This window comes from Hyperolius riggenbachi, chromosome 5 (genome assembly GCF_040937935.1).
Source record: "Hyperolius riggenbachi isolate aHypRig1 chromosome 5, aHypRig1.pri, whole genome shotgun sequence".
Lineage (NCBI taxonomy): Eukaryota > Metazoa > Chordata > Amphibia > Anura > Hyperoliidae > Hyperolius > Hyperolius riggenbachi.
Genome location: NC_090650.1, coordinates 361,677,208 through 361,698,323, shown reverse-complemented (window position 1 = coordinate 361,698,323; position 21,116 = coordinate 361,677,208). Strand labels below are relative to the sequence as shown.

At 41.8% G+C, this 21,116-nt stretch overlaps 1 protein-coding gene across 1 annotated transcript in view; it reads right to left on the bottom strand.

Moving 5' to 3' along the window:
• Positions 1 to 21,116, bottom strand: part of KCNB2 (potassium voltage-gated channel subfamily B member 2) — a 396,347-nt gene that overhangs the window by 129,718 nt on the left and 245,513 nt on the right. The window lies entirely within an intron of this gene.

The window sequence follows — 21,116 nt, the reverse complement described above, 5'->3', positions numbered from 1 at the left end:
ATTTGTATCAGCTGTAAAAAAGAAATGTTTTTCTTCAGAGGTTAGTATGCTGTTGCTTATCTTTTATTTTAGAGCAGAGAGGAAGCTCTGAGTTTAGATCCGCTTTAACTGGATCATTTAGGTGAGTTATTAGACTTAGAGCAGATAAGATGCAAAGAGGTTGATTCCCTAAACATTAGTAATATTACTGTGCACACACCATTAGTTACACATGTAAGTACCGCAAGATACACTAGTAACGTGACCCGTGGTACTCTAGTAGCGCTACCGCTACTATGGAAACATGTTACCATAGTAACAGTTAGAGAGAAGGGTTTTTTTTAGCAGGTGATAACACTTTCATGGATGTATCTGCAGGGCATAAAGTGTACCTGAAAGAGCAGGTACAGCAGTATTTATACTTACCTGTGGCTTCCTCCAACCCCATGTGCTCCGTGGGCTCCCTCGCCGCCCACCCTGGCCACTCCGTTCTCCTGTAGTCACCTCCACTATTTCGGACTGTCGCAGGCAGTCTTGCTGGGGCACGCATGCTTAGAAAAGCGCAAGTTACCCAATTAGCGCAGGTGACAAAGGGAAAACAGAGCAGCCTGGGAGGACGGCAAGGGAGCCCACACACCACATGGGTCTGGAGGAAACCCCAGGTAAGTATAAATACTGCAGTACCTGACAGCTCAGGTTTTCTTTAATTATGACTTATTCCATTCAGTAACTATATGGGCAGGAGTCAGTTTGTAGATGTCAATTTCAAAATGTAATGAAAAAAAAATGGTGGCTTTCAACCTGCCCATACTGAGATCAATACTATCTTATTTGATTAAAGTTAGCTTATAGTGTGTTCATGAGTTCTCCTACTGGTCATTTAAGCCCTCCACCACATTAGATAACTAGTAATGGAGCTTGAAAGGTCAAAGGGGAGGGACTTCCTCCTGACACTGGGGGGCTTCCTCCTTAAACTTTTACCGACAGTAGTAGATCTCTTGTCTGTAGTTCTGAAACAAAAACTGTTTTGTCAGGCAGTCCTTACAGAAAGCCCTGATTTTATCATTTGTCATATGTTTAGTTTATTCTGCCCACAGAGGTTCCCATTGGTCATGGACAAAAAATACTAATATTACCAACAGGATTTCTTTTATCATTCATGTCCTTGTCAAAGGGAACCTCTGTGGCCCATAAAACAATTGTTGAATTGTTGAACCTTACAAAGATTACCTATAGGTAAAATAAAATACATGAAGATAAATAGAGGCTCTGTCAACTGCAATGCAGTGTGCTGTCACCAAACACACACGCTTGGCAAGTTGAACCTTTTAAACCTAATTTTTACCTCAATCCAAAGGAAAGAAAAGCCACAAGGGCATAAACTATCTTCCTGGCTGGAACAAGATATCATCTTCCCACACTTAGCAGTCCTATCCGTGGATGCCCTTCAAAGTTAGGAAAACATCCAAGCCTTTTTTACTTTCAAAACTATTTTATTCAGTAACCAATAAAAATACATACTATAGTGCAAAAATTAAGGCCAAGCAGCCTAATATCAAGACAATAAGCACAGTATCACAAACTTGGGTAAAGCAAAGGTAAATAACAGTACAGTCTAGTTATTAAAGGACCACTATTGTGAAAAGTTGTAAAATTTAAAATACATGTAAACATAAAAATACGAAGTATGTTTCTTCCAGAGTAAAATGAGCCATAAATGAATATTCTCCTATGTTGCTGTCACTTACAGTAGGTAATAGAAATCTGACAGAACCGATAGGTTTTGGTCTAGTCCATCTCTTCATGGGGGATTCTCAGCAAGGCTTTTATTCTTTTTAAAGACATTCCCTGAAGAAGATTTATACAATGATGCTGGCCAGCCTCCCTGCTTGGGGCACACCTTTTTGGCAGTTGGATAGAGCAACTGCCATTCACTAAGTGCTTTTGAAAATAAACAAAACACTGCGAATCCCCCATGAAGAGATGGGCTAGTCCAAAACCTGGTTCTGTCTACCTACTGTAAGTGACAGCAACACAGGAGAAATGTAATTTATGGCTCATTTTACTCTGGAAGAAACATACTTCTTATTTGTATATGTTTACATGTATTTTAAATTTCACATTTTCCGCGATAGTGGTCCTTTAATGGTATTATAGAGTCTTCTTAACAAAAAAAAAAAACAAAATATGCAATGGTCATAAATAGCAGCATATAGCCTAACTTCCTCACAGAATTCCAGGAAATAGCCAATGAGAAATTATATTTAAATATAATATAATATTTAATCTAATATTGAGGAGTCATTAGTAGTTCAGGATAAACAGACTTTTTCCAAGTGGTGGTTCCTGTTGACCAAGTTTGCCTTAATTTTTTCATTGAAGCCTTTTTTAAATCTGAGTATAGAAAGAACTTGCCATACCTACTTCCTGTGGTAAGATACTCCACATCTTAACCACTTTTACTATGAATACCTCTAAATAAATCAGTGGTAAAATCTCCTTTCTTCCATGGGTAGATCATGTCCTCTTGTACTGACTCATTCACCAAGCTTTTATGTCGCTCTTGGATAGATTTCTACAAATGCCTATGATTTGGCCACATGGTCATTTAGGCACAGGGAGAAGCCGAAAGAAGGCTTTCCCTGCACTAGGTGATCTCGGGGGATATAGCAAATATATTTCCCTACTGATGACCTAATTTTATCTTTGGCCGTGTAATTTGGGGTCTGGCTATTGCCGCCACCTGAATTACGGTGATTTTTTTTTTTAGCAATTCCCAGTGAGCGCCGCTATAGCTATAATTAACATTACAGCCGCCAGCAGCCAAATTCAGCACAGTGTGGGCGCCGAGTGGGTGCTGACATGATCTGTCTCGTATTTATAAATGTTAATTAGGTCACTGCTAAGTTGTCTATTTTACAAGCTAAATAACGCAAATTTATCCAACTTTTTCGGTAAGTGACATCCTCCATCCCTTCGATTAATTTAGTTGCACTTTTTCGTCCCTGTTCTAAAACTTAAAGGATACCCGAAGTGACATGTGACATGATGAGATAGACATGTGTTTGTACTGTGCCTAGCACACAAATAACTATGCTGTGTTCCTTTTTTTCTTTCTCTGCCTGAAAGAGTTAAATATCAGGTATCTAAGTGGCTGACTCAGTCCTGACTCAGACAGGAAGTGACTACAGTGTGACTCTCACTGATAAGAAATTCCTATTTTTACCTCTTTCTTGCTCTCAGACGCCATTTTCTGCTAGGAAAGTGTTTTATAGTTGGAATTTCTTATCAGTGAGGGTCACACTGTAGTCACTTCCTGTCTGAGTCAGGACTGAGTCAGCCACTTACATACCTGATATTTAACTCTTTCAGACAGAGAAAGAAAAAAAGGAACACAGCATAGTTATTTGTGTGCTAGGCACTGTACATACACATGTCTATCTCATCATGTCACATGTCACTTCGGTATCCTTTAAATGTGTTTCCTATAGTGTGGTGCCCAAAACTGTATCCCATAATCCAAAAGTGGCCTCACAAGTGATTTATACAGGAAGTAGTATAGATGTATCTGTTCCTCCCTGCAGTTGGCCATCACACTGTTTTCTCTCCACAGGCAGTCACGCAAGTCTTCGACTATGAAGGAAAGAATGCACCACACCTCTTAATGAAATGTTTGGAGACACTGATCTGCCACTTGCTACATATTTTTTGTATATAATAAAATGTTACAGTTTAAAGAAAATCTGAAGCATTTTTTATGATATAATGAATTATATGTGTAGTACAGCTAAGAAATAAACACTAGTAGCAAAGAAGAGAGTCTTCATCTTTATTTTCACTTATATTGCTTTTTATAATAACACTGCATCATTCTGTCACAGTTGCAGTTTTAAAAGCACACCGTCTGTTAAGCTATAAAACAAAGCAGACCCTTTGAACCTTCCTGCAGTAAAACCTTATCTCACTGTTTTTTTTTTTTGCAGTTTCACTGCTTCAGGAAACAGGACTGTATTCAACCCAGTGAGTCAAAGAGCTCAGAGAAGCTGTTTAGCACAGATAACAACTAAAGTTTTTTTTTAACTCTTCCTGTACTGGAAAACAATATGACTCTTTTCTTTTCTACTAATGTTCTATTTCTTAGCTGTACTACACATACAATTCATTATATCATAAGTTTATTTTCGCTTCAGGTTTGCCTTAATCCATTCGGTAACACTCCAATCTTGCTACATACAGTAGCTTATCTGCTTCCTAAAAGGAAAGAAACCATAGCAGATTTTGTACGGATTCATGTTGGCATATAGACTCGTCTGTTTTCTCGTAAAAGGAAATTTTATTGCATATATATATATAGATTTCTTCCCCTAATAACATATGAACTGTGCAAGCTGGAACAAGAATCTTGTTTTATATGCGTATTCATAATGTACTATACATGTTGGAACAGGAAAAAGGCTGTTCATTAAATTTTCATTCTGTGCCGTTGTTAACCCTGCTTTCTAGAAGAAGGAAGAACCATTAAGATGATGCTTTCACTTCCTACTTCTGTGTAACCGTCATCACACTTCAGGTATGACAGCGATAATAATTCTGCGCTGCCACACGGCCTGTCAGAGGTATGAGCCTTCCAAGCTCCAGGCCTGACAGCAATGTGACATTCAGGTCACACGATGATGCCATTATGCAGCCCTGCCATATATAATGCCATTCATACATCGCAAATGTATATATATAGTTCCAAAGGGATCACACCTTTTATTTCTTTATAATGGATCATTCATTTTAAAATAGATCTACAGATACAGAGCATTTAAACTTATATTAAACAATAGATGCTTTGAATTGGAGTTTGAATTTGCCACTGAGGATTCCCATGAGTGGACCAAATGGGAAGCCCCAGAGAGATATTCAGTTCGGCCGGGACGCCAACTTAGGGCCCATTTACACTTAATCAGTTGGTGTGCGTTAGTACGCGTTTGTACGCGCTTTTTCCATAGCAGTGTATTGTGAAAAAGATTTCAGTGAAAACACGTATGAAAGGTGCCATAGGAAAGCATGGGCATTACTTTGAAAATCAGCTTTCTTTCAGTTATAACTGAGAGCAACTGATTAAAGAGAAACTCCGACCAAGAATTGAACTTTATCCCAATCAGTAGCTGATACCCCCTTTTACATAAGAAATCTATTCCTTTTCACAAACAGACCATCAGGGGGCGCTGTATTACTAATATTGTGGTGAAACCCCTCCCACAGGAAACTCTGAGTATGTACTCTTGGCAGTTTCCTGTCTGTGAACCTTGTTGCATTGTGGGAAATAGCTGTTTACAGCTGTTTCCAACTGCCAAAAAAGCATGCAGCAGCTACATCACTTGCCAGCAGTAAAAATGTCACCATGTAATAAATGTCAGAATGTAAATCAAGAATTTAAAATATTTTACAATGGGCAAACACTGACTAAATCATTTATACATAATTATTGTAAAAATGAAGCTCTTTTTATTACATTATTTTCACTGGTGTTCCTCTTTAAGTGTAAATGGGGCCTTAGTATGCATCTAGCAAGCAACAGGTAAGGGTGAAAAGGTGGTCTATCAAAAGAAGAACAGAAGAAAGGAAAAATAGAATAATATTAGAAATGGGGGCTTAATTCCAATGTCAATTGAAAATAAGAATATAGAGCCTATATAGGGCCTTCCCGTTCCTCTCACGGTTCCCTCATTTCAGCGCTGTTACCTCATTCCAATCTGCTGCCACAGGAGGCTTCGGAAGTCCCAAAGATGGGCAGCTCCATACTGCGCTTGTCAGGGCCGTTATCAGAAATTTTGGGGCCCCTCACACATCATCAGGCCTGGGCCCCCCCTCCCTGAGCCCACCCACTGGTTGCTGTGCCCGCCCACTAGCCACCCCACCACCATGTCAGTGCGCGAAGTGCGCTGCAGCGAAACATGTGCATGACTGAAGAAACCGGCATGCACAGTGTGATGCAGCAAAAAGTTGGCGTGACAATGGCATGTTGTGGGTGGAGCCAAATACTAGCAAAATACAGGTAGTCCCCAGTTAACAAATAAGATAGGGACTTGTAGGTCCATTCTTATCCTTTATCCCTTCTCGTTCCTCTCCTTTCTTCCTGTGCCTCTATTGTCCCCCTCTGTCTCACCTCAGTTTGTGTCTCTTTTGTGTCACTCTGTGTGACCTCATGTTCCCGTCTCATATCTTTTCTCCCTGTGCATCTTCTGTCCACCTTTGTTCCCCTGTGCCTCTTTTATCCCCCTGTGTTACCTCTTGCCCCCTTCTGTCTCAGCTCGTCCCCCTGCCCTAGCCAGGTATAGGTGCCCCCAGTATAGGTATCCAGGTATAGGTGCCCCCAGTATAGGTAGCAAAATATAGGTTTCCCCAGTATAAGTAGCCAGCTATAGGTGGCGCCCCAGTATAGGTAGCCTGGTGTAGATGCCCCCAGTATAGGTAGCCTGGTATAGCTGGTGCCCCAGTATAGGCCAGCAAGATACAGGTGCCCCAGTAGATGCCCCCAGTATAGGTAGCCTGGTATAGCTGGTGCCCCAGTATAGGCCAGCAAGATACAGGTGCCCCAGTATAGGTATTCAACTATAGGTGGTGCCCTGGTATAGGTAACCTGGTATAGTTACCCCCAGTATAGGTAGCCTGGTATGGGTGGTGCACAAGTATAGGTTAGCCAGGTACAGGTGCCCCCAGTATAGGTAGCAAGCTATAGGCACCCCAGTATAAGTAGCCAAGTATAGGTGGGGCCCCAGTATAGGTAGCTAGGTACAGATAGTGCCCTCAGTAAAGGTAGCCAAGTATAGGTGGTGCCCCAGTATAGGTAGTCAGGTACAGGTGGTGCCCTCAGTATAGGTTGCCACGTATAGGTGGTGTCCCAGTATAGGTAGTCAGGTATAGGTGGTGCCCCAGTATAGGTTGCCAAGTATAGGTGGTGTCCCAGTATAGGTAGTCAGGTATAGGTGTTGCCCCAGTATAGGTAGCCAGGTACAGGTGGTGCACTTAGAATAGGTTGCCAAGTATAGGTGGTGTCCCAGTATAGGTAGTCAGGAATAGGTGGTGTCCCAGTATAGGTAGCTAGGTATAGGTGCTTCCAGCCCCAGAATAGGTAGCTAGGTATAGGTGGTGGCCCAGTATAGGTAGCCTGTAGCCAGATATAGATGGGGCCCCAATATAGAAAGTCAGCTGTAGCGGGCTCACTCACCTGCTCCCCACGTTCAAGCACTGATGTCACTCTTCTCTCAGTGCTGGAACGTGGTGTGCTGGTTAGTGAGCCACAGGCCCGCTGCCAGCACATGCAGCCCTTCCAGCGATTTGGGGGGCGCAGGGCCCCCAGAAGCCCTGGGTCCCTCACTGCAGTGTCAGTTGTCCCCCCCCTGATGGCTGCCCTGGCGCTTGTGGAAGCGCGCGAGAGAACACGTTTGCATAGGCGCAGTATGGAGCCACCCGCCTTTGGGAGCACTCGGGCTCCCGAAGACTTGCAAAGCCTCCCATGGAGGAACAGAGCAGTATTCCATCAATCAGTCGAATACTGCTACCAGGGGTGACATCGCTGGAACGAGGGGACCTTGAGAGGAACAGGAAGGCTCTAGAGGACCCTTTTCTTCCCTCTCCATAGGTAAGTATCTGTTTTTCTATGTCAGTTTACTCAAACTTTTCTTTAAAATACCTGTGTGTTTATTTCATTAAAATATTTGTTTACAGTGTTGGAGGTTTTTTTGTTTCTTATTTACACAGAGTGGCTATTTGGTCAAAAACACTCCCCCCTCCAATGAACCAAGTGAACAGATAGTACAATTAGCCATACACTTTGCTCACACCACTTCTTTAGCCACTAGAGTAGAGCCTTTTGCCTCTAAGATTGGGACCAGGGTGTTTTGTGCGTGAGAGGTAAGGAGTGAGGAGACTGCAGTCAATGTCAAAAGTTGTGTGATTTTGTATTGGATGTAAGACCAAGCACTCACTGACTCCACCTTCCTGACCACCCACTCTGCTTAGTGAGGTAATGGCTTAAGCCTCTGTGATAAGAGCAGCTGAAGGCGGTGAATTCACTGCCTGTAAGCTGCTTTCGTGCACCTGCTGGGGGCTTGTTAGTGCTTGGTACCTGCACTGGACAGGCGCCCCCCTCCATGGAGTCACATTTGAGCACTGCCACGTAGTAACACCACTGCGTTTCAAGGGCTGACACAAATGGTGTCACCAAAGCTGCCATTAGGCTGCATTTTAATGGCATATGAATGGCGCTACAAGCGCGCAGCTTACCCTCCAGTCTGAAAGAGGCCTGAATCAGGTTTAGAGGGGCTGTAATTTTTTTTATTTATAAAAATCACAAAGAAAAGAGAAATTGAATATTAGTTGAATACCTATTTGAGCTTGCAGAGATGCTCTATAAACATTTTTGATAACAATTTGTATTTTTAAGTGGGTTTTCTTACCTCCTTTTGTGCACAAACAATATTGTCTGTGTACAAATTACAAATTCCCAAATTACAGTTTATCTGCTCTGAAAGCTGCTGTTACATTTTATTGCATAGCTGCTGTATATCTATCTAGTGATCACTTCTCAGTTGCACACATACTAGAAGCCGAGAGAGCTCAGTTTCTGTACTTTGCTAATGTTTACTAAATCTATCTGACAAAGGAATGTAAACAAAAGATAATGTTAGCACCTCTTGGGATGCCAGAAGCTGCCCACTGAAGCAAGGAGCTTTCCACTGAAGAACAAAGTGCTGTGTTTAACTGTTTTAATGCTGTTCTGCTACTATTTTTTGTGATGGTAGATTTTATGCCATAAATTATATTTTAAAGCAAAAAGGAAATGCTGCGTTTCATGCCACTTTTAGCAGCATTGCCAGGTATTCGTATCTGCATGCTATTTGCATTTGCATATAGTGTTTAAAAACCTTGACACAATCCAGCTAATTAGCCTTGTAACCGGTACCAGTTATTTACAAACATATACAGAGACCTTGTCTGGTGTCCCACTCTTTTTCGCAGATCCATTATCTAGCCCACTCAATAATCCCGCACCTGCCCCCTCTCATCCCCCCTTCCCCCGCACTTCCCATTCCCAACTGTAATAAGAAAATTAAGAAATAAAGTTGCTGTTAGCAATTTAGTAGCAATCACATTATGCTACAGTCCTCTCATCCAGATCACAAAAGATGATTATTGCATTGCATTAGAGGGAAGCAACACCAATTATTCTGCATGGGTGGGCATGTCCTTGACCTACACAGCAGTAGCTATACTGGATGGTGGAGAAAGATGCACAAGTAACATTTTTTACATTTTAATTTGCTTGTGATAGGTTGAGAATACAAACATCTTTCATATAGTTTTTCGCTTTAAACAGAACCTGAAGAGGAAAAAAGTGCCCCCAGGGCAACTGAGGGCAAACTACGGCTTCAAGGCACTATGATGCCAGCCTGTCAATAGAGAGTCGGCTTCTCCTCATCTCCTCTTCTCCCTCCTGGCACCCTTAGAACGATATGTGCAGAGCACGTACAAAAAAGACAACTCACCCTATCACACTCTCCAGCGGTGATCTCCATGGTAACAGTGGTGTCATGTGTCCTGCCATCATTACGTAGCACGGTGGGCAGCACGGTGGCGTAGTGGTTAGCTCTCTCGCCTTGCAGCGCTGGGCCCCTGGTTTGAATCCCAGCCAGGGCACTACCTGCAAAGAGTTTGTATGTTCTCTCCGTGTCTGCGTGGGTTTCCTCCGGGCACTCCGGTTTCCTCCCACATTCCAAAAACATACGGATAAGTTAATTGGCTCCCCCTAAAAATTAGCCCTAGACTACAGTACTTACACTACATAATATAGACATATGGCAATGGTAGGGATTAGATTGTGAGCTCCTTTGAGGGACAGTTAGTGACAAGATATATATATACACTGTACAGGGCTGCGTAATATGTCGGCGCTATATAAATACTAAATAATAATAAAATAATAAATAATTACGTAGCAGCGTGTCCCATGACGCCGCCATTGCCATGGAGATTGCTGCTGAAGCGTGTGATAGGATAAGTTATACCCAATCCTTTCCTGCCATTCTTTTGCGGGAGGGAGGGAAAGAGCATGTGAGCTGCAGTAGCAGCAGGCTGTATTCGAGAGGAATGCAGCTCGATCCATACAAAGTTTGCCCACCCCTGCCCTAGAGGGTATTTACTTTGGGAGGGCAAAGCCTCTGGATCCTAAAGAGGACTCCCTCTTCCTCCTCTCCAGACCCACTCCCATGATGGGACCTCTGATAAAGACGCTTGTCGACAGCTGGCACTTTGGAAAAAGCTGGGCTGGATCGAGTCCATGCTACTGTGCACATGTGAGCTATCATTGGCTATTTCCAGTGAAGCCTGAACAGGATGGTGCTAGTGCGTATGTGCAGGGAGGGAGGCCACTCTTCGGAAGTCCCAGTGCTGGAATGGGCTGATGTACAAGGGCAGGGGAAGCCTCCTCCCAAAGTAAGTATCTAATTGCGGCCTTCTCAAACCTCACAGGTTTGCTTTAAAGCTGACCATACACAAGTTTTGATCTGTTAGATCAATGAGGCATATTAATGTAAGTACTTTAAACCACTTTAGCCTCAGCTACAGTATATCTACATCCTCTGTGACTTAATCTAAGCCAAGAGTACGTAGATATACATCTTGTAGCAGATGCACAGCTTAGCACCATTGGGCATTGCTTCTGTGCACACCTCTGGCACTGTCTGATGCAGCACTAAATGGTGAAAGGAAATATATGTTCCCTGAGCCAATAAGATTGATTTTTACCCTTAAAAATACTTTTATTTTCTCAGTTCATAGTGAAAAATACACACTGTAGCATTATTTCAGAATCAAATATCCGTGGCAGGAACATAATCTAAGTTTTGTGCTAAATGGTCAAAATAGCCAAACAAAATGTGTGTTTTTATACACAGTAGCACTTTCTATTTTGAAACTGGAATTGGCAAAACTGAGAAATAATGTGTTTTTTCAAAAAATTTTCTCTTTTTTTCCCCCATTAAAATACAAGATTTTGTAAAAGTACAAAATTGTTCTACGGCAAAAAATGTCATACAATGAAAGTCTAGATTGTTTTGAATAAACTGATATATTTTTCATTTATATGTAGGGATAAAGTTATTGCTGATTAAATAGGGACATAGCTAAAATGTCCATACTGCTCTGGTCCATAAGGGGTAAAACAAGGTCTAAATGCAAAGTTAGGCCTCTTGCACACTACATGCGATTCTGATTTTTTTTTTTATACGATATGATTTTTGATTCTAAATGAAAAAAATGTAGCAGCATGCAGTACTTTTTTTTATCAAAAATCGGATCATATAAAAAAATCGGGATTGCGTGTAGTGTGCAAGAGGCCTTACTGTACACAGGCAGCACATGGTAATTTTACCAGTAGTTTTGCTAGGTGTGTGATGTGCATTATGCATTTAGCGCAACCCATTTGACTTAGGTAACGTGCGCTGCTAGGGTAATCTGCGCTTCTAAAGTATAGTAGAATGTCACCCAATCCTATTTTAACAATAGACTGGAGTGACTGTAATCTAATGTCTGCATAAATGATGTCCTATCAGGGAAATCCTCACACTATGCAGTTCTAGCAGCTCAAAGCTGACTGTACAACAAACGTCACTCTATCCATGTCAACAACGATCATGGCCCAGAGTTGATTATCAGGTGCAGTGATGCCACCAAATATACTCTACGCAGAAGGTGAACAGGAATAGAACATTCCCTGTGACTGTGCATCACTCAATGCATTATTTATTGCGCAGAAGGGAGTTCTGCACTTCTCTCAGTGAATGCAGTCATCTGGAAAACAGAAATGCAGAGGAATCTCTGTGTACTGCAATTTACTAGGTTTCTCCCCAGCCTCTGCCTTGTAGAGGTCACCTCACAGCAGGCACAGTACTGTAGAAGGGATGACAACCTCAAGCAGAAACTGTGCAGTTCTACATACATCCTGTCTGCAGTATAACTTCAGCTGAGGAACTGCGGTCATCATCAAGCCATTGAGAAATTACAGTTCCTGTTCTCAAATGAGCATGCTGGCATTTGTAGTTCTTCATCAAGTGGAGCACCAGTAGTAGTTCAAAACTCTTAGAACAAGAGAATTTATGTGTGCTCAAACACCAAGTTTAACCCTAACAAATTTGGCTTTGCAAATCTGGCCTAATTGGCTTATCATGAGGCGTTGCTCATGCAAATTTGCATTTGCTTTCGCATGCTAAACTATGCAGGGTCAAAAACCAATACCGCAAAGCGGTTGCCCTGCGGGTATTAGCTACATTAGCACTATCCAGGAGCATGGACGGCCCTCCCCGGCGTTGTCCACGCTTGGGGGGGGGGGAGTCGCCTGCACCCCCAGCCTCCTCCTCCGGGGTGCCGATGTGGTCTCCAAACAGTGAGAAAGCTCGGGGCCCCGCGGCTCCCTGGTTGTATGGGGGCATTGGGAAGCCTACCCGTGGCGCTCCTGGATAGTGCTAATGTAGCATGAACTAATTCCCGCAGGGCAACCGCTTTGCGGTATTGGTTTTTGACCCTGATTTGGCATGCGAAAGCAAATGCATATTTGCATGAGCAATGCCTCATGAATAGCCAATAAAGCCAAATTTGCTAAGCCAGATAGGTCAGGTGTTCACTTGGTGTTTAATGCACACATTAAACTCTCTGGAAGTAGTTCAAAACTCCACAGCAGATGTATTCTATAAGTCACTTAAAGAGACACTGAAGCGGAAAAAAATATATGATATACTGAATTGGTTGTGTACTATGAATAATTACTAGAAGATTAGCAGCAAAGAAAATATTCTCATATTTTTATTTTCAGGTATATAGTGTTTTTTCTAACATTGCATCATTCTATAATATGTGCAGATTACACAACACTCAGCATTCAAAATGATTCTTTCAGAGCAGTCTGTGAACTAATGACCTCTCCACTGACAGAGAAAAAGAAATGTGTTCACTAACAGTTGAGTTAATAAAAGTCAGAAGACAGCCCTCTCCACGACTTTGAAAGTCGTAGAGCTTAATGGATTTTTTGCATAGAGAATTAGAGATAACAACTGGAGTTTCTTAACTCTTCCTGTACTATAAACAATTACACTGATGTATCTGATCTTAATGTTTTATTTCTTAGCTGTACTACAAATACAAATCATAATATCATATTTTTTTTTTCGCTTCAGTGTCTCTTTAAAGGACACATAAAGTGAGAGGGATACGGAGGCTGCAATATTTACTTACTTTTAAGCAAGACAAGTTGCCTGGCAGTCCTGCTGATCCTCTGGCTCTAATACTTTAAGTCATAGACCCTGAACAAGCGTTCAGCAGATCGGTGTTTCTGATATTTTTTGTCAAATCTGACTAGATTAGCGGCATGCTTGTTTCTGGTGTGATTCAGACACAACTGCAGCCAAATAGATCAGCAGGGCTGCCAGGCAACTGGTATTGTTTAAAAGGAAAGAAATATGGCAGCCTCCATATACTTCTCGTTTCAGGTTCCCTTTAAGGGATTACTATTATGAAAAATTGTAAAATGTAAAATACATATGTACACATATAAGTAGATTACATATTTCTCCCTGAGTAAAATGCAGTATAAATTACCTTTCTCCTATGTTGCTGTCCCTTACAGCAGGCAGTAAAAATCTATCAGATTTGACAGGCTTTGGATTAGTCCATTTACTTATGAGGGATTCTCAGTATTTTCCTTATTCTTTACAAAGCACTCTATGAAAAAGATTTTTACAGAGATGCCGGCCAGCCCCTCTACTTGCTTGCACACTATTTTGTCAGTTGGACTGAGCAAGTGCTTTTGAAAAAGAAAACCCAGAGAATCCCCCATGAGGAGAAGGACTAGTCTAAAACCTGTCAGATCAGTCAGATTTTTACAAGTAATTGTAGCGTCAGCAACATAGTAAAAAAGTCATTTGTAATGCATTTTACTCTACATATATACATGCAAAATAATTTTAAACAGTTGACCTGTATTTGATAGCATACAGCAATCCACATTGTATCAATGAAGTTAGTCATTTTTAGAATGGAACTGACAAATTCCTTGTTAGAATCAAAACATAAAAAAGGAACTGGATGTTCACTGTGGGGAAGTGGTTCTGTGCTTATATCATCTCACTCTGCTCTCCAAGGATATACAAAGTAGATTGAGTCTTAAAGCAGTCTACTGACAAGCAGTTCCAATTATAGTCTCTGCACTCAATTTAACAAAACTGTAATGAACCTGACGTTAAGATTGTGTGCTTTATAAAATAATACTTTGCAAAACAGATGTCATACAAATTTAATAACAAAAGCAATATTTTTAAAGAGTGTTGTAGATCCTTCAAGTGTTTCTGTCAATGAATGTTTAGGACAGCACCCTGGACTTGCCCTTCTAGAGTTTCTGTCATTTATTATCCAGGACCAGGACTATGGATAGCTCCTTCTAGAGTTCCTGTTATCGTTTATCCAGGACCCTGCATAGCTCTTTTTAGAGTTCCTGTTATTTTTTATCCAGGACTCTGGATAACTCCTTCTAGGGTTTCTGACATTGATTATCCAGGACTCTGGATAGCTCCTTCTAGGGCTTTTATCATTGATTATCCAGGACCAGGACTATGGATAGCGCCTTCTGATTTTCATTATTATTTTTTATCTATATATAGCACCAACATTTTCTGTAGTGCTTTACATAGTACAAAACAGATATAATAGTGGGGAGCATAAATACATGAGTAGTTCAACACATTATACCAATAGGACAACCAGCAAGACAAGCACAAATACATTAACTGATGTAGCAGCATGGTGGCGTAGTGGTTAGAGTTTTTATGTTCTCCCCGTATCTGTGTGGGTTTCATCTGGGTACTCCAGTTTCCTCCCACATCCCAAAAACATACACATAAGTTAAATGGCTTCCACCTAAATTAGCCCTAGACTACTATACATCCACTACATGATACATACATAGACATATGACTATGGTAGGGATTAGATTGTGAGCCCCTCTGAGGGGCAGTGAAGTGACAAGACAATACACTCTGTACATTGCTGCGGAAGATGTTGGCACTGTATAAATACTAATTAATAATAATGTGTATTTAAGACATTACCAGTACTGGTCTATTTAATACAATACAACAGAAACAGGAAACACAATGGGGAGGTCCCTGCCCTTGCACGCTTACAATCTAAAATGTAGTGGGCGGAGACATCTGGAGGGGAGACAAGAGCTGAGGCAGACTAGACTAGACAAGGCATTGAGCTTCCAATTCTAGCTATAACAAGCCAGGACCAGAACCCTGGATAGTACCTTCTAGTTTATTGTGTTGTGGATAAACTTCTAGGGTTGTTGTCATTGATTATTCAAGAGCAGAACCCTGGATAGCTCCTTCCAGAGTTACTGGCATTGATTATCCAGGAGCAATACCCTGGATAGATCATTCTAGGGTTTCTGTCATTCATTATACAGGACCAGAACCCTGGATACCTCCTTCTAGGATATTTGCCATTAATTATCCAGGACCAGGACCCTGGATAGCTCCTTCTAGAGTTACTGACATTGATTATCCAGGACCAGGGCTCTGGATAGCTCCTTCTAGGGTTTCTGTCATTAATTATCCAGGACCAGGACCCTGGATAGCTCCTTCTAGGGTTTCTGTCATTAATTATACAGGACCAGGACCCTGGACAGCTCCTTCTAGTGTTTCTGTCATTCATTATCCAGGACCAGGACCCAGGACAGCTCCTTCTAGGATATCTGTCATTCATTATCCAGGACCAGGACCCAGGACAGCTCCTTCTAGAATATCTGTCATTCATTATCCAGGACCCAGGACAGCTCCTTCTAGATTTTCTGTCATTGATTATCCAGGACCAGGACCCAGGACAGCTCCTTCTAGGGTTTCTGACTTTGACTGTACAACAACACGACCCTGGATTGCTTCTTTTAGGGTTGATGCCATTGACAGTCCAGGACAGGACCTTGGATAGCTCCTTATAGAATCTATGTAATTGACAACGAAGTGCCAGGATGCTATATTAACTTGAAAGCAAGGAGTTATTGGGCAAGACTCCCTAATGCTCCAGGATGCTTTGAGCGTGTCCTTTGTGGTTGCAGCCAGTTCCAAGCACTTTGAGTCTGACAGGAGAAAAGTGCAATACAAATATTAACATTATTTTTATTAGATATTAACTTCTAGTGCTTGTTACTTTAATTATCCAGAAACAAGACTCTGGGTAGCTCCTTTCTATCTTTAACAGTCTAGAACCAAGATACTGAATAGCTCCTTCAAGTGCTTCTGATATGGAATATCTAGGACCAGGACCCTGGATAGCCCCTTGTATATTCTCTGTCATTAGTTTGCCAGGACAGAATTCTGGAGAGCAACCTCTGGAATTTTTGCCAGTGATCCTCTAGGTCCAGGTTGTTATAGCCACATCTTATAAAAATATGTCGTACTAATGTAGTAAAAACAGAGGCATTTACAAGTCTAACTAAACTGAAAATATGAACAAGGTAAATTGTTGAGGTTGATTACTGAATATAAACAGTTTATAGAAGTAAAGTGAATGACAGAATATCTATTCAATGAGCTAAATGTGCTTGCCACTCCAATCCAGCTTGCTTCCTCTACTCTCTGGTTTCAGCTGGTTTAAAACACATATTACCACCAAACAAACACCTATACTACAGTCACATCTTCATTAACACATATACAAATGTGTGTGTACGGGATAAAGTGGCGTGCACAGTTCCATGTCATTTCATTTATCAACACGTATAATGTAAAACAGTATAGCAGAAATAGACTAGAATAGTAATGTGGCCAAGGTCATTCAGATAAGCATACACATTTCCTGGGTGCCCCTTATCAGCAATGTCCCACACACCCTAATCCCCTCTGCAGTCTCAGTCAAATGCCACCAGCACAGTGTAAAGGCTTGTACATCCACCACCACCTCCTGCAGCTGCTCGCCCATCACCTGTTCTTGCAACTGATCGCACACTCAACTGCTGTCGCAATTACTCACACAAATCATCTGCTCCTGCCCCACCTCTGTGCAGCGGTACAAGGCTCGTGCTTCTGGCCCACAGTACTCCACAGAATTCTGTGCTCATAGGTTACAGAGGGACTTTGGCAAAAAGGGGGAAAAATATAAATCAATACATTGCAAAATGAGAATTTTAAATAATAGACGCAAGATCAAGAAATGGTTTCAGCCTGCAGGTCATCACCTTTACATTTACTACCAAGTTCCATCCTTGGTTACAGTTCCTCTCTAACTTCTAGCAGAATCCTGGCAGGCGACTGCATCATCCCCTTTCCAATGATCACGGATTTGACTACGCATACCACTTCTTACTACTTATTCTCTGGTTCGAAGCACCTGCCAATGCCCATTTGACCTGCCCACATATATTATATCATGAGAAAGAGATTGCACTATAAAAAGAATCATGTGACCCAAAGCAGCAGTGCCAGCCATCCTTCAACACAGTGAAAACCTTCCTCAACCAAACTGAAATGGAAACTTGGCCACCCCAGTACAGATATTACATATTTCTTTAAAGCAAACCTGAAGCAAAAATAAACTTATGAGATAATTAAAGGGGAACTGAAGTAAGAGGTATACAGAGGCTGACATATTTAGTTCCTTTTAATCAATACCAGTTGCCTGGCAGCCCTGCTGGTCTATTTCTCTGCAGTAATATCGTAATAACACCAGAAACAAGCATGCAGCTAGTCTTGTCAGATCTGACTTTAAAGTCTGAAACACCTGATCTGCTGCATGCTTGTTCAGGGGCTATGGCTAATAGTATTAGAGGCAGATGATCAGCAGGGACTTCCAGGCAACTGGTATTGCTTAACCACTTGAGGACTGCAGGGCTAAACCCCCCTAGTGACCAGGCCATTTTTAGCAAAATTGGCCACTGCAGCTTTAAGGCCAAGCTGCAGGGCTGCACAACTCAGCACAGAATTGATTCCCCCCCCCCCTTTTCTCTGTTGGTGGGGTCTGATTGCTCCCCCCATGTTTATTTTTTGTTAAATAAATGATATTGTCAGTGTTTTTTTCCTGAAAAAACCCTGTTTCTTTAAATTTCTTCCCTCTCTCCCTCCCTCCCTCCCCACAGCCAGCCAATGATGGCGATCGGCTGTCATAGGCTTCTGCCTATGAGAGCCGATCGCTCTCTTGTCCCCCATGGGGACAGCCGTGTCACACGGCTGTCCCCAGTGCAGCGCTGCTGCTCATCGCAGCGCTGCACCTAGTAAATAGACGGCGTGATCGCCGTCTAACAGTCTCCCGAGCGGCAATAGCCGCTCGGAGACTGAAGGCGGGGCGGAGCTCCGCCCTCCGAGCATGAGATGCGCGCGCACCATGCGCGCGATCTCATGCAAAACAGAGCCCCAGGACTTTACGCCAATTGGCGTTAGGCGGTCCTGGGGCTGCCGCCGCGGCCACGCCTGCTGGCGTGATGCGGGCGGCAGAAGGTTAAAAGGAAATAAACATGGCAGCCTCCATATACCTCTCTCTTCAGTTCCCCTTTAATTGTATGTGTAGTACAACTAAGAAACAGAACCTTAGTACGAATGTAAAAGAACAAAGTCTCATATTGTTTTCCAGTGCAGGAAGAGTTAAAAACCTTCAGTTGCTATTTATGCAAAAGAACTTCTCTGAGCTATTCCACCCACTGGGTTGAATACAGTCCTGTTGTCTGAAGCACTTAAATAGGAAAGAAACAGTGAGAATCAGCTTCAATAAGGGTTTACTGCAGGAAAGTTCAAAGCATCATTATTTCTGCTTAGTTTATTGTTTAAAATACAGCATGTACTTTTAAAACTGCAACTGTCACAGAATGATGCAATGTTATAAAAAAAAAAAAGCTATTTAACTGAAAATAAAAATATGAGACTTTTCTTTGCTACTAATGCTCTATTCCTTATCCATACTGCACATACTGTACAACTCATTATATCACAAGGTTATTTTCGCTTCAGGCTGGCTTAAAGAAAAAACCTACCCATATCAAATTAAAAATCAAACCAAACAAATAACAAGACCAACATTAACAGCAAATAATTTCAATGGACTGACAAAAAAGCAAGCTTGAAATAAAAGAAACCGGGCACATCCAGCTCTTTCCTCTCAGTGAAGCATCCCATATAACTGTGTTTACTCTAAATTCATACTCTCCTCGCTAATTGCTACCTAAGATACCAGCCAATCCAATCTACTGGTATAGGACAGAGCCGAATGTATCTATGGATATCGGCATAGCAACCATATCTCAGAGATGCTAAAAATACTGCATTCATTTCTGCAAACCATCGTGCTAAAGGGACACAGGATCAGCACAGAATGAAGAAAGGGGATTTTAGGCATCTAGGGCATAGTTTAAGCTATTGATTAACGCACAATCACAAAATGGGACACTTTGGAAATACACATCAGAAAATCATGACTTTCTGCCATCCTGACCATTTAGTTAGACAACTGTCAACAAAGACGTCTGAAAATGACCCTAACAATGGGTGGAGGGAAGACATGAAAGGATTGTCGCCCTATCAGACCATTTATTAATTGCAATTTAATGTATGGAGAAGCTTTTCCTGTCCCAAACCGCCAGCCCCATATAGGGGAGGGGGGCAGTCAGCTGTGCAGGACACTTTGTTATTGCCAATAGTATTCGCCACCATAAGAATTTGCACAAATGCGTCAGAAAATGTCTCATCTAGGCCAGCTGGAAGATAACGATATAACAAGAATAGATAGAGTATACCTTATGTAGAAATTACACCTTTTTCTTGTTGTTCAACTTGGTCACCTCCATTCACTCTCACATCCAGGACTTCTCACGGGTGTCACCTCTTCTTTGGAACTCTCTCATATGCCATGTCGGATCTACATATTATAGCTAGAAGATCTGTGTCATCGCCATTTTTACAGAGAGTAAAGTGACTAAAGCCCCCATGCTTGTTATGATAAGTTTAATAAAAAGTTTTTCTTGTTTTAACCAGTTAGATAAGAAAACCACACTAGCACAGCTAAATGCTGGGATCCCCCTATGATGGTTTCAAGGATACGTTGTCACCATCCACAGCATGGAACCCCTGTTCACCTGTGTGCGTGCATCGGACGTGTCATAAATGCATTGCTATTATGACATGCCCAACTTCCATTCTGTGTCTGTAAACATTGTGCAGGTCAAAACTTTGCATTCCATCTCTACAAGAGACACAGGAGAGAAGACATATTTAAATATGACTAAATGAATCCTGATCTCAACATAGGCCCCATGGACATGTCTGTTCACTGTGGTCCATTTCATGAAACGGACCAATATGTGAATATGTAAAAGCAAAATTCCTATACAATTATGACTGGCACCACTGAAACAAATCTTGCAAACATCACGTTTAATATAAATCACATTAATTTCAATGTAAAGGTTTCAATAAAATCCACAAATAAAATGGACGGTCCCTACACCTGGATTAAGTACAATCCTGCAGCGTCAAAGGGAGAAGAACCATTGTCTCAGTTGGGATGACATTAAATGAATACATTCTGCGGTTCTATATGAATGCTAAATATGTTTGTTGGTCTTGCAAAGTGCTCTTAAACCAAGTTACTTGTAATCCAAGGTTTTACTGTATATGAAATTGCAGGAGAACCTAATGTGTCAATCTTCACAGCGACTCAGTCTGCATCTAATAATCCAACTGATATAGTTTAGCCATTTCAGGCCAACTGTTGCCCTTTGTGCCAAAGCTCACTTCCTCAGTGGTGTAATGACTGGTGGGACAAAGTACAGATGGTAGACATACATGCAACACATGACCCAACTGCCAGATGCTGTGTTGTTTGCCTTTTCCACGGTCGGGTGAACTGCTCATTTGTCCGGCAGTTCAGCCTCCCGCCTGCCGGCCACACGCATCATTTGGCTGCAGTTTCATGTGGCAGCATTTGGTAGTACGGCAAATGTTACAGTTTGGTAAAAAAAAAATCTCATGGTCATGCTTAGGTGCAACTCCATGGGGGAGGGGCTGGGGGGCGTCTGTCTATTACCCATGCTGAGTTCTAGCAAGCGCCTGGCCAGT